The 14315-nt window shown below is 45.2% G+C and overlaps 1 long non-coding RNA gene across 2 annotated transcripts in view; it reads right to left on the bottom strand.

The window, feature by feature from the left end:
• Positions 1-14315, bottom strand: part of LOC114906574 — a 58514-nt gene that overhangs the window by 21506 nt on the left and 22693 nt on the right. For both annotated transcript variants that reach the window (XR_003796447.1, XR_003796448.1), the window contains exons 5-6: positions 9638-9691; positions 897-970 (exon numbers count right to left, since the gene is read on the bottom strand). This is a non-coding gene — a long non-coding RNA (uncharacterized LOC114906574). The remainder of the gene's footprint in view (positions 1-896; positions 971-9637; positions 9692-14315) is intronic.

Below are 14315 nucleotides of genomic sequence, written 5' to 3'. Positions count from 1 at the left end.
GGTCCATCCACCTCACTACAAATAGCTCAACTTCGTTTCCTTTTATGGCTGAGTAATATCCCATTGTATATATGTGTCACATCTCCTTTATCCATTCATCTGTCGATGGACACTTAGGTTGCTTCCATGTCCTGGCTATTGTAAATAGAGCTGCAATGAACATTGTGGTCCATGACTCTTTTTGAATTATGCTTTTCTCAGGGTATATGCCCAGTAGTGGGATTGCTGGGTCGTATGGTAGTTCTATTTGTAGTTTTTTAAGGAACCTCCATACTGCTCTCCATAGTGGCTGTATCAATTTACATTCCCACCAACAGTGCAACAGGGTTCCCTTTTCTCCACACCTTCTCCAGCATTTATTGTTTGTAGATTTTTTTAACATCTTTATTGGAGTATAATTGCTTAACAATGGTGTGTTAGTTTCTGCTTTATAACAAAGTGAATCAGCTATACATATACATATATCTCCATATCTCCTCCCTCTCGCGTCTCCCTCCCTCCCACCCTCCCTATCCCACCGCTCTAGGTGGTCACAAAGCACCGAGCTGATCTCCCCATGCTATGTGGCTGCTTCCCACTAGCTATCTATTTTACATTCGGTAGTGAATATATGTCCATGCCACTCTCTCACTTCGTCCCACCTTATCTTAGAAAAAAGAAAGAAAAACTCAACAAAGGAAATGGGTAAATGCAAAACAAAACAAAACAAAACTATCTTTCCAGTGTCATGCAAAACCCCTACTTTTAAGGTTCCAGCCACTATGCTATATCATCCACTCCAGCTCCTCTTCACTGTCACTTACACAGGAATGATATGCACCAGTGTTGATAACTCACTTCAGGAACTCTCTCGCCATTACCATCAACACCATTCTCACCTCATCCTCCTGCCTTACCTGCCACACAACTTCCAAATTTGGATCAATGCAGTCATCGACCACTGCTGTTTCTATGTCCATTGTGCTGAGCCCTGGGGGAGGAAATAACACAACAGTACAGACAGGATCATCTTGAAAAACACGGTCTCTGTGGAATATTACATAGCGCTTATATACACAAGAAATCTATATGTGCTGATATGGAACAATATTCAAGGCACCCTAAATTCAAAAGCAAGCGATATCACAACCCTGAGTATGGCAATCACCGAAAAGATAGATTGTAACAAGTGTTGGTGAAGATGTGGAGAAACTGGAACCCTTATAGGCTGCTTGTGGGAATGTAAAATGGTGCAGCCACCTTGGAAAACAGTGTGGCAGTTCCTCAAAATGTCAAACATAGAGCTACCATATGACCCAGCAATTCCACTCCTTGGTACATACTCAAGAGACATGAAAATATACGTCTACACCAAAACTTGTATTTGAATGTTCAGAACAGTATTATTCATAATAGCCAAAAAGTGGAAACCACCCGGTGTCCACTAACTGACGAACAGATCAACCAAATGTGGTCTATATGCACAATGGAATATTATTCAGCAATAAAAAGAATGAAGCTCTGATTCATGCTATAACATAGAGGAACCTCAAAAACATGTGCTAAGTGAAACACGCCAGTCACAAAAGACCACCTATTATATACTTCCATTTATATGAAAGTCCAGAATAGGCAAATCTGTAGAGCCTGAAAGGAGATTAGTGGTTGCTTAGGGTTATGGGTGGGGATTGTGGATAAGGGAGTGATAGCTAAAGGGTACAGAGTTTCTTTTTGAGGTGATGAAAATGTTCCAAAAACTGACGATGGTGGTGGTTGCACATATCTGTGAATGTAACTAAAAACCACTGAATTGTACACTTTTAATGTGTGAAGTGTATGGTATGTGAATTATAGCCCAACAAAGCTGTTTCTTTTTTTAAAAAAAAAAGCAAGTGCTAGAATAATGCATGTACTATGAGTTCATTTACATAAAACCCCAAACTACATATGCATGTAATATAAACATTTGTGAATGTATGTAAATATACAGAAGATGATTTGGAAGGCTACCCACCCATCTGTTAGCATTGGTTACTTCTGGAGAGGGAAACAGGATTGCCTTCTGTACTATCACACTTTCCTGTTTCTCCTCCTACCACCCTAGTTGTTCCTTCAAGTTGCTTTTGTAAGCGTTCCTTCCCCTGCCCATCTCTTTTGAATCTCATTCTACTCTTTAGGCTCTTCTTGAAGTAATCCTAAGATCATACATTTCCTATGGCTTCAACAACCTCCATCCATATCCTGACTCATTCATTCAGCAAATATTCATTGAGCACCTACTAGGTACTGTGCTGGTACCTTTGATTCCTTCCTCTCCCTCATCTCCCGTCCCTCATCCAGCAAACTCCACCAGTCCTCTCTCCAATAAACATACTCTGTCTCTCTACTTCTCTCCATGTCCGTGGCCTCCACTGTAATGCAAGCTACTGTCATCTCTCCCAGATCACTGCAACAGTCTCCTCCCCGGTCTCCCTGCTTGCATAGGCCATTCTCCACACAACAGCCAGAGCCCACTTTTAAATATATAAATCAGCTCATATCAGTCTCCCTGCTTTGAAGCCCTCCAAGGACTTCCGAATACACTTTGCATAACATCTAAGCTCTCTACTTTGACCTAGTAAGATAGAGCCCTTGCCTAAATCTCTGATCTCATCCCATCCTTGTTTGCTATGCTCCCAGCTATAATTTGCTCCCTCTTGAGGGTCTTTGAACTTGCCTAAAATGTTCTCCCATCATCCACGTCTCAGCTCCAGTGTCAGCTCCTCAGGGAGGCCTTCCCTGATCATCCCAACTAAGTAGGCCCCGAGCCTGGTCAGTGTCGCATCGCATCTCCTGTTTTACTTTCTCCCAGCACTTACTGTCATCTGCGGTTGTTTCATTTGTTGGTTTGCTTGTTCATTGTATTTCTTCCCTGCCACTTGCATGTAAGCTCCATGAGAGTGGCAACTCTATTTGCCTTGTTCCTGATGAACCTCTAGCACCTAGAAGGTACTCAATGAATATCTGCTGAATGAGTGAGTCGGGAGATGGATGGAGGTTCTTGAAGCCATGGGAAATGTATGATCTTAGGATTACTTCAAGAAGAGCCTGAAGAGTAGAATGAGATTCAAAAGAGACGGGCAGGGGAAAGAATTCTTACAAAGGCAACTTGAAGGAACAACCAGAGTGTCTGACCCTCAGGTTTTTGGCTGAAGCAACTAGACACATGGTGGGTGCCATTCACTGAGGCTGGAAGACAAGGGGAGGAGCAAGCGGGGTTGGGGATTGCTTCAAGAACTGAGTTCTGGACATGTTAAATTTGAGATGTGTATGAGTCACCCAACTGGAGATCCTAAGTAGATGGCTAGTTAAAGAAGTCTAGATAGACTTCAGTGAGGTGGTCAGGGCTAGAGATGGAAGTTTAGAAATTGAATTCATCAATATAGATACAGTATTTAAAGCCCTGGGAATAAATAACCTAGGAAGAAAGCAGAGAATGAGAAAAAGGGGGCCTGATGCAGAGTTCTAATGTCTCCCATATTTGTATCTCCAGTCCTCACCTCCTTCTTCCAGGAGTTCCAGAACTACTATCAAATGCCTTACATAAACCCAGTGTGTCCCAAAATGACTCCATCGACTTCCTCTTCAAAACTGGTCCTCCTTCTGTATTCACCAGTCAGTTGGACCTCTCGTAACATCTCCAGTACTGTTCCCCACCTTTCCATCCCCGTGACAGTTACCTTAGGTCATCAATCTCATCATCTCATGCCTGGATGACTACAATAGTTTCTTAGCTGATATCTCTGCCTCCAGTATTGACCCCCGACTGCTGCCAGTAGGGTCCTTCTAAAATCCCTTGATCGTGGTACTTCCTTTCTTAAAACCTTTCAACGGTTTCCCATTGTTCAAGATAAAGTACAGGACTTCCCTGGTGGCGCAGTGGTTAAGAATCCGCCTGCCAACGCAGGGGACACGGGTTCGAGCCCTGGTCCGGGAAGATCCCACATGCCGCGGAGCAACTAAGCCCGTGCACCACAACTATTGAGCCCGTGTGCCACAACTACTGAAGCCCACGTGCCTAGAGCCCATGTTCCGCAACAACAGAAGCCACCGCAATGAGAAGCCCGCACACCGCAATGAAGAGCAGCCCCCGTTCACCGCAACTAGAGAAAGCCCACGTGCAGCAACGAAGACCCAATGCAGCCAAAGTTAAATAAATAAATTTATTTTTTAAAAAAAGATAAAGTACAAATTCTTATACCTAATGTATAAGGTCTTTCAGGACCTGCTTCCTGCTGACCTTTTCAATCCTGTCTTCCGCTTACTCCCTCTCCCTTACATCCTAGGCATACCAATTTATCAATTGCCTTTAGTTCTCTGGATGCATCATCCTTGTTTATTTCTACAAACATGTACCTGCGATGCACCCCACCACTACCTGTTCTCCAGCTCTATGAAAAGTTTTGCCCTCCAACCAAGCCAACTTGCTCTCTTCTCTCTTGATGTCCCCTCAGCATCCTGAGCATCTTCCATCTTTATTTTCTGTAGTATCTTATTGTATTTCTATGTTCATGTAGCTCTCTCCCTCTACTAGCCTATAAGCTTAATGAGGGCAGGGATGGTACTTCCTTAGCTTTGTTTTACCAGCACCTAATATAGTGCCTAGCATATAGTAATCACATCAGCCAATATTTATCAAGTGCTTATCAGTGCCAAGTAATTCTATAAGTGCTTTACATGTATTGATTCATTTACAACAACCCTATGAGGCAGGTAGTATTATGCCCAATTGACAAATAGGAAATAAAGACGAATAGGAAATTAAGTAACTTTGCTCAAGTTACACAGCTAGTAATGGATACAAGCCCAGTCAGTCTAGCTCCAGAGTCTGTGCTTGTAATCACTAGTCTCTCAGCAAATGCCTGTTCAATGAATGTGGAATTGGAAATGTGGGACATGTGACTTTTTTTCATGTTATTATTCTGACCTTGACTATTTCATCTTTTCTTTCATTAAAAACTCTCATTTCATTCAGAGCTCAGACACAATAAAGTTACAAAATCAAATAACAGATCCTGTGCTATGGAGCTCAAGGGAGTCAATAAGGGCAAATGTCATTATCCTCACACCTCCAGGCACTTAGCAAGTCAGGTTGACTTACTGATGTTCAGCGACGAGGGCCAAGGCACAGAAAAGTAAGATAGGACGAAACATCATAACATCTTAACATCAAAACATCCTGACAGCAACCATTTACTGAGAGCCTCATAGATGCCAGGCACTTTGTTGAGAGTTTTACATGGATTACCTCATTCAATCTTTCCAACAGCCCTCTGTGATGTCCGTACTGTTAGGCTCCCCATCTTACAGATGAGAAAATAGGCTCAAAGACGTTGGATAACTTGTGCAAGGTTGCAGAGTTAGTAAATGGCAAACCAGGATTTACGCCAGGGCTGCCGGCTGCAGTCCGTGCTTTATTTTTTTTTAACATCTTTATTGAAGTATAATTGCTTTACAAAGGTGTGTTAGTTTCTGCTTTATAACAAAGTGAATCAGCTATACATATACATATATCCCCATATCTCCTCCCTCTTGCGTCTCCCTCCCTCCCGCCCTCCCTATCCCACCCCTCTAGGTGGTCACAAAGCACCGAGCTGAGCTGATCTCCCTGTGCTATGTGGACCGCCCCACTCACCCTTGTCAACCATGACTCTAGGGCTGCACTGCCCCCATTGGACAAACTAGCCATACACGGCTAGGTCAATTTATTTATTTACTTTTTAAATTTTACTGAAGTATAGCTGATTTACAATGTTGTGCTAATTTCTGCTGTATAGCGAAAGTGACCCAGTTATAGATATATATATATACATTCTTTTTCATATTCTCTTCCATTATGGTTTATCACAGGATACTGAATATAGTTCCCTGTGTTATACAGGACCTTGTTTATCCATCCGATATATACTAGTTTGCATCTGCTAATCCCAAACTCCCCATCCATCCCTCCCCCACCCCCTCTCCCCTTTGGTAACCATAAGTTTGCTTTCTATGTCTGTGAGTCCGTTTCTGTTTTGTAAATAAGCTCATTCATGTCATATTTTAGGTTCCACATATAAGTGATATCATACATATGGTATTTGTCTTTCTCGTTCTGACTTAGTTCACTTAGGATGATAATCTCTAGGTCCATCCATGTTGCTGTAAATGCCATTATTTCATTCTTTTTTATGGCTGAGTAATATTCCATTGTATACATGTACCATACCTTCTTTATTGACTCCTCTGTTGATGGACACCTAGGTTGTTTCCATGTCTTGGCTATTGTAAATAGTGCTGCTATGAACATTGGGGTGCGTGTATCTTTTCGAATTATGGCTTTCTACAGATAGATGCCCAGGAGTGGGACTGCTGGATCATATGGTAGCTCTATTTTTAGTTTTTTGAGGAACCGCCATACTGTTTTCCATAATGGCTACACCAATTTACATTCCCACCAACAGTGTAGGAGGGTTCCCTTTTCTCCAGACCCTCTCCAGCATTTATTGTTTGTAGATTTTTTGGTGATGGCCATTCTGACCGGTGTGAGGTGATATCTCACTGTAGTATTGATTTGCATTTCTCTAATAATTAGCAATGATGAGCATCTTTTCATGTAGGTCAATTTAAATTAATTAAAATTAACTACAACTAAAAATTCAGTTCCTCAGTCACACCAGCCACATTTTAAGTGCTCAAAAGCCACACGTGGCTAATGACTGCCATATTGGGGAGCGCACACAAAGCACATTGCCCTCGCCACACAAGGCTGCATAGGTCAGCGTGGTACCAGAGTGTGCTGGCTATGACCGGGTAGGTTGGTGAGCTGCTTCCAACTGCTGCCCCCCTTCTCTCCACCCTGCCAGTCTGGCTCTTCTCACTTCAGCGTCTTGGGGAAACTTTGAGGCGTGTGTTAAGGTAATAACTTTCATTATCGCCCCCTCCATCATTCACCTCCTCAGTAATATCACCCTTTCTATCCACTGCCTGCAGTTCACCCTCGTGCCCCATCCCAGTCGCACCCTCCCCTCTCCAGTTCTGGGGAGAAAGAGGTCCCGTTGTTATTCATTCTCATTGTGCCTCCAACCAACCCAGATGACCCAGTGCAGGACAGGCACTTTACAGCCACAAGAAGCAGAGATCCCTGACTGTCGTCCGCAGCCACACCCTGTCTCCCCACCTGCTGCCGGCTCAGCTCTCCAGAGGGAGGGCTCACCCTAACCCTGGCCCAGCCGGCTGCTGAGGTGCAGCCTCCTGGGGCCACCACGACTCCAATACGATTTTGGAGCTGGTGAAAAGGACCTGGAACCTTTCTAAGATCACATGTTACCCAACGTCAATGAAATCTAATAGGATGCTAGAAGGCAGGCTGGTTATATATGATCTGCTCTGCACACAGGGACGAGTTGGGAAGAAAGGAGACAAAGCAGCCAGGGATAGAGGAGCTAAATAAGATACACTCAATTACCCACGGTCATGGAGAACAGACATGGCAGCTCATTAAAGCCAGTCAATAATCCCAAAGGCACTCTGGAATCCATCATACGACGCAGCCGTAACCTACCTCTGAACCCCAGCGGATTTATCCACCTAATTAATTTTTCTCAGACTGATATTAAAATAAGTATATATTTTCCAAGCTGATTCTAACTGATGTCTAGAGAAGTGGGCAATGGCATGCATACGGGGAAGGGTAAAGACAGCCTAAAATGATTAATTTGCCACCAAAAATCTCAACGTATGTATTTGAGAGTCACCTGTACGCACTGTCCAAAGAAGAATTCTGCCTGTCAAAGCAACTAAAGAGTTGAGCCACCTAAGACTCTTCTCGGAGGCCCACATCAAAGATGTAGGAAATGGTCAAGTCAAGCTGGATGTCTCTCAGTCCATAATGCCCCCAGTCACAAAGTCAGAGACACCCTGCTGATTCCCAGAAGGTTCTCACGCAGAAGCAACTTCACTCCAGCACATGCCACTTAACAGCAGGGGCTATAGTAGGGAAAGGAGGGGTGGGCAGGCTCTGTCCCCATCCCCTTGACGTGTGGGCCACACCACCTCTGAAAACACAGCTGTAAAACAGGGACAGTAAGCGCCACTCAGGGTTCTGCTCCAGTCATTCTTGAAGTGGGTAGAGCAGAGTGATAATGGAGCGTGGAAAGGACAAGGGGGCAGAAGAATCAACATTCCTGAAAGCAAGAGCACTCACGAGACATGTATTGGTTTCTGTTTTCCCTCCGAAGGGGAGAAAGTAGGTCAACACACTCAAAGAACTGTGACCAGGAACAGTGGGTCTGAGAGGGAGCCACTGGCTGAGCCCTGCCAAGGTGAAGCAGTGAGACACATGCCTTTCACTTTCAGGCATTTGTCTGAGGTCACTTGGCCTCGGGAAAAGCTCGGGCTGTGAATCCCTTGGTGTGTATTCTCTGCAGGCCCTCGGAGTTGGGTGCAAGGGGAGCCTTGCGTTTTCAGACAGACATCTAAATGATTGGCTGGCGTGAGCTGGCAGGCACAGAAATGTTCATGAGCAGACTGCCTGCTTTGGCTCTCAGACAAGGTGGACAAGGCTCGGGGCAGTGTGGCTAAATATAGACAGCACAGGGGGCCCAGAAAGCAGGAGGGCTCAGTTTCATCCCCAGGTCTCTCGGTTAACCTGAGGCAAACTCCCTGAGTGTCTTTCTTTCATGGACTGACTTCTTCTTGGTAAGGCAGGAGCACTGAGGAAGCTTTCCCAGGCCTAGAGCAGGGGGTCACACTGAGTCTGCTGCATTTTCTTGCCTCATCTTCCCTCAACGACCCAAGTCTGGGGAAAAGACCGTCTGTGATCAGGTGGGAGGTGGAGTCGCCGATTCACGTATGGAAACAGGACAAGCTGTGATGACCCGCTGGCGGCCACACAAGGCCCCCTCAACAAGGTTGCTGCCCAGTCAGAGCCAGAAGGAGGCTGACTGACCCCTGGTCTAAAGGTAGAGGTGGCAGAGAAGCGCACCAGAGGCGCCAAATCAGAACTCTTGCTGCATGGCACACAGCTATGAGGCAAGCAGTGTGAAACCCAGGAAGTTAGGTAGGCAATTTTAGGAGGCAGTTCAAAACCCAGGCAGTTCCCGCCCTCTGCCACTGCTCATATGCCATTCCTTTCCTCAGCAAGACTCTACTTGGACAGGAGCAAGAACCCAGACCAAGGCGGCTGCTTGTCCAGTCCAGTTAGGGGGCAGTGTTCTTAGGAAAAACCATGGAGCAGGGGAGGCCGAGCCCAAGGAAACTCTTCAGTATTTCCCGCCCCAAGGCCCTCGGCCCTACCCTCATTCCTGGACACTTCCGCCAGAAGTCACTATATCCCTGGGTGGCAGGAATACCTGGGAGGAGCTGCTATTTATTTTTCCCATTATAAAACTGATAAGTGATTATTGTATAAAATTGAGAGCATAAAGGAAAATAGAAACTAGAAAATTTTAAAAATCACTATAATCCCATCACTTAAAGATTACTACCGTTAACAGCCTTTATGTAAATTTGGAGTAGTCAGGCCTGGATTCAAGCCCTGGCTCTATTGCTTACTTACAGTGTGACTTTGGGCAAGTTCCATAAGCTCTCTGAACCTCAGTTTTCTTATCTGCAAAATGAGAATAATCATAGCACTCACCTTAAAGTGTTGTTTCAAGGATCCGAGAATTCCCGTGAAGAGGTGTAGTCGTCCCTGGCAAATAGTAAGTGATCAATAAGTGCTGGCCATCATCACCACCACCACCATCATCATTCTACGTGCCTGTATTCAAAACCCTCCATAACGACGGCTGCATAATATTTCACCTTGTGATGGTACTATTTCCTGAGTGTTAAACATCTATCTTGCTTCCAAGATTTCGGTATTACAAAACTGCTGCAAGGAACATTCTTGCACATAATCTCTGATCGTTTCCTTAACATGAATCTCCTAGAATTGAGTTTACTGGGAAAAAGAATATGAACATTTTTTAGGCCCTTGTTCCAGACTGTAAAATGGCTTTCTAGAAACGTTGTACTCACTTACATGTCTACCAGCAGGGCATATAAGTACCTATCTCTTCATACTTTCACCAACACTGAGTAATAACATTTTTAAAAAGTCTTTGCCAATTTGATAAGGGAAATGGTGTTTTGTTTTCACTTGTAGGACTTTGACCATAAGGGAGGATACACATTTTAAGCTAACTCTCTGTTAAACTCTCTGGGAACATCCTGTATGGGAGGAGTCCCTATACTTTAGTTTTGCTTTCTTAAAATATTTTAAGTCTCTTTCCCTTAGTAACTGACATACTTGTAATAAAAGCTATGCTGGTTTATAATAGCATATAACTGAAAGAAGAAAATGCTTGTCTTTTTTTAATGGATCTGTACATACACATAAAAACATACACAGGGCTTCCCTGGTGGCGCAGTGGTTGAGAGTCTGCCTGCCAATGCAGGGGACACGGGTTCGAGCCCTGGTCTGGGAGGATCCCACATGCCGCGGAGCAGCTAGGCCCGTGAGCCACAACTACTGAGCCTGCGCGTCTGGAGCCTGTGCTCCGCAACAAGAGAGGCCGCGACAGTGAGAGGCCCGCGCACCACGATGAACAGTGGCCCCCGCTTGCCACAACTAGAGAAAGCCCTCGCACAGAAACGAAGACCCAACACAGCAAAAATAAATAAATTAATTAATTAATAAACTCCTACCCCCAACATCTAAAAAAAAAAAACACATACACAATTTTCCCCAGGCATGTGAGTAAATAAATTACTCTGCCTCAAACTTAGCATATCACTTGGATATAGTTACATGTGTTAGTTCAATTTCAAAGTCATGCCCCCAACGTCAGTATAATTTTAACATTTTCCATTCAAGCTTAAGTGTCAGTTATAAGTCAGGATTCTGATTTTCCATCTTTTTTCCCCCCCTCAACCTGTTAGATAGGTCAGAGTTCTTAGTTGCAAACTACAGAATCCACTCTGACTAGTTTAAGTAGAAAGGAAATTTATTGAAGACTATTAGACAGTTCCAGGATCTCTTGAGACCCATAAAGCCAGGCTCTGAAGAAGCCAGAAGCATGGTGCAAGTACACTGGTAGCACTGCTCTGGCAAAAACACCACTGCCCCTACCCTGCAGAAGACAGCAGTGCCCCATGATCCTTGCCTTCCATTTGGCATTTCCAGGCTGCTGGTATCTCCCTTCCAACAGCCCCTAGAAGCCCATCAAAGAGAGCAATGGGCTGGAGAGATTCGAGCTGCTCGATGGGGCCCCTCTGCAGTCTGCTGGTTTCTGCTGTCCAGGACAGTAGGACTGACATGCCCTATGTTGGATACCGGAAAGCACAGAGAAGTTTTCTGCATGTTTTGCTGGTTCTCACCCAACTTTCCAGTAGAATGTAAACTTTTAAGGGCAGAGACCGGCTCGTCACTTTTAAGTAGTCACATACTGATTATTTATTATCTGCTACATGCACCAACAAATATTTCTGAATGCCTACTCTGAATTTGCCATGGTGCTGGGTGCTGGGGATATAAACTGTGGACTAGATAGAAAAGCGTCTTCTCTCACAAGCTTACGTTCCAGCCAGCGCTGAGTGACAGCAAATATATAAACAATCATGATTTCAGGTGAGGCAAGAGGCAAGGCTACCTTCAAGAGGGTGGTCAGAGAAGGTCTCCATGAGGGGCTGATGGTGGGAATAAAATGCTAAGGATGAGAAGGATCCAAGCATTTGAAGAGTTAGGGGAAGAACAGTCCTGGAAGAAGGAATATCACACAAGGAGGAAACAGACTGACTCACTGGCTCTGGGGCTGGAGCATGATGAGCGAGCAGGGGAGTGAAATGTTTGCATTTTAATCCGAGCACATTGAGAAGCCACTGGAGGCTGTGAATGGCAGGGAGTGACAACATCTGGTACACACTTTGAAGGATCACTCTGGGTGGTGAGGGGAGGACACACCATAAGGGAGATAAACAGAAACATTAAGAAGGTGAGTAACGCAGATGGAAGATGATGGTGGATTGGAGCAGGGTGGTCGAAAGAATGGGAGGTGGGCACATTTGGGATACGCCTCAGAGTTAGACTCGACAGGAATTACAGATTGGCGGTGGGAGGTGGGAGGTGAGAGCAAGAGGAGAATCAAGGATGATGCCCAGATTCGCGGGCTTGAGCAATAGAGCAACTGATGCTGACAGTTACTGAGATGGGGAAGAGTGGTCGGGGGCGGGGCGGTTTGAGTTCACATTTTGACAGGCTCACGTGCCAGTGTCTACGGGGCTGGATGGGGTGAGTAGATAGTGCCGTGTATCTGAGTGGAGCTCGGAGGAGACGCCAGGTCTTGTGTTGCCCCACACTGAGCACTCTGAGAGGGGACATGAACTGTACCAGACACAGCTTGGAAGAAGGAGTTAAAACAGAAGGTCTTGTCAATCAGTCCTTGTGTGTCTCCAGGGGAGCCTGGCATCATAATTGACCCTTGACCTACCCCGGGGACTATAGCCCTCAGAAGGCTTTTTTATGTCTCTGATTGACCTTGTTGTTTTACGTATCTGTGCAGAGAAATGGGGCATGTTTGTACCAGTTCAGGAGGACCTCTCAGGAGTGTTTTGAGAAGAGCCATGATGTACCTGCTTTCGATGCTGGAGTCCTGAGTTTTGTTTCATAAACACCTCAGACCCTGAGACTTGGTGGACTCTCCTGGGCACAGACATGTCACAGGTGTCCCTGTAGTTTGCTGTGAGCTGCTCCTGTGTGGCCCTGGGTAGGGAAGAACTTGGAAGCCTGTGCCTGAGCAATGCGTATATTTCTCCCACTGCCTTTCTCTGTATCCTTCGCTGTAAGAAACCTTAGCTGTGACTAAAACCCACTGTTGAATCTTATGAGTCCTTCTAGTGAATCACCCAACTTGAAGTGGCTGTGAGCCCCCCGAAACACAGCCTTTGCCCTCAAGGGGCTTAAGCTTTGGCTGAAGAGGAGAAAGGAAGAAACATGAAGCAACAGTGACCCAAGCAGGACAATATATTTATATAGCATAGTCCGCCCGAGGACAGGGAGTAAGTCTTTATTCATCTTTATATCCCCCAAAGAGGGCTGGGGAACTGCAAGGGCCTCGGTAAAAGTTGGCTGAACTTCACGCAAGAGGTGGAACTTCCTGGATGGTGAGGATTTTCAATAAGCTAAGAAGAGAGGGAAGGCCTGCCAATTGGAGAAAACAACTTGATGGAGGCCCAAAAGCAAGAACAGGCAGGGTTTGTTTGTAGAAAGCTGTCCTCTCAGTCTCCCTGCTCCACAATGCCTGGCTCAGTCACCAAACAGTGGGCACTTAATAAAGTCGGCCACTTGTCAGGTATCCGGGCCCAAGTTTGCTACCACACCCTCTCCAGCCTCCACCCCTGCTTTTCTGGGCAGCGCTAAGGACGAGAGGTGAGGGCACAGCTTATTCCTCCTGCACCCGCTCAAGTCACTTGCAAGAGAGTAAACTGCGGCTGAGATGTCTAGTTCCAAATCTTACTGCAGCACAGTTAGCTGGGCTGATCTCCCTGTGATTCTGAGATAAAATTCCAGATGGGACTACAATACCTCTATTAATCCTGAATTCCATGTCAGTTCCAAAATCAAAACTCCCAGAACTTAGGCATCTCTAATACAATCTTGCCCAATTCCCTGGGCAGCTTTCAAAAGAAATAGATTCATAACTTCTTCACCACAAGAGAGGCTCAGGTGAAGGGAGATATGGAGACCAAGGAAAAGAGAAGGCACTCTCAAGAATGGACCAAAACATTTCTGTCTGCATGAACAGGAAAGAGAATGGAAGGACGAGCACTTGGACATTATAGAGATCATCGAATGCAACCGTTGCCCCTCCCCCTCCAACAGATGAAGAAGAGATTTGTCTAGCATGGAAGCAACCTAAGTGTCCACCGACAGATGAATGGATAAAGAAGATGTGGCACATATATACAATGGAATATTACTCAGCCATAAAAAGAAACGAAATTGAGTGATTTGTAGTGAGGTGGATGGACCTAGAGTCTGTCATACAGAATGAAGTAAGTTAGAAAGAGAAAAACAAATACCATATGCTAACACATATATATGGAATCTAAAAAAAAATGGTTCTGATGAACCTAGGGGCAGGACAGGAATAAAGACGCAGACATGGAGAATGGACTTGAGGACACGGGGAGGGGGAAGGGTAATCTGGGACGAAGTGAGAGAGTGGCATGGACTTATATACACTACCAAATGTAAAATAGCTAGTGGGAAGCAGCCGTATAGCACAGGGAGATCAGCTCCCTGCTTTGTGACCACCTAGAGGGGTGGGATAGGG

This window comes from Monodon monoceros, unplaced genomic scaffold, assembly GCF_005190385.1.
Source record: "Monodon monoceros isolate NGI ecotype Baffin Bay Population unplaced genomic scaffold, NGI_Narwhal_1 Super_Scaffold_22, whole genome shotgun sequence".
NCBI classification, from domain to species: domain Eukaryota; kingdom Metazoa; phylum Chordata; class Mammalia; order Artiodactyla; family Monodontidae; genus Monodon; species Monodon monoceros.
Note: the sequence above shows the minus strand (reverse complement) of the source record. Positions and strands in the feature narration are given on the sequence as shown.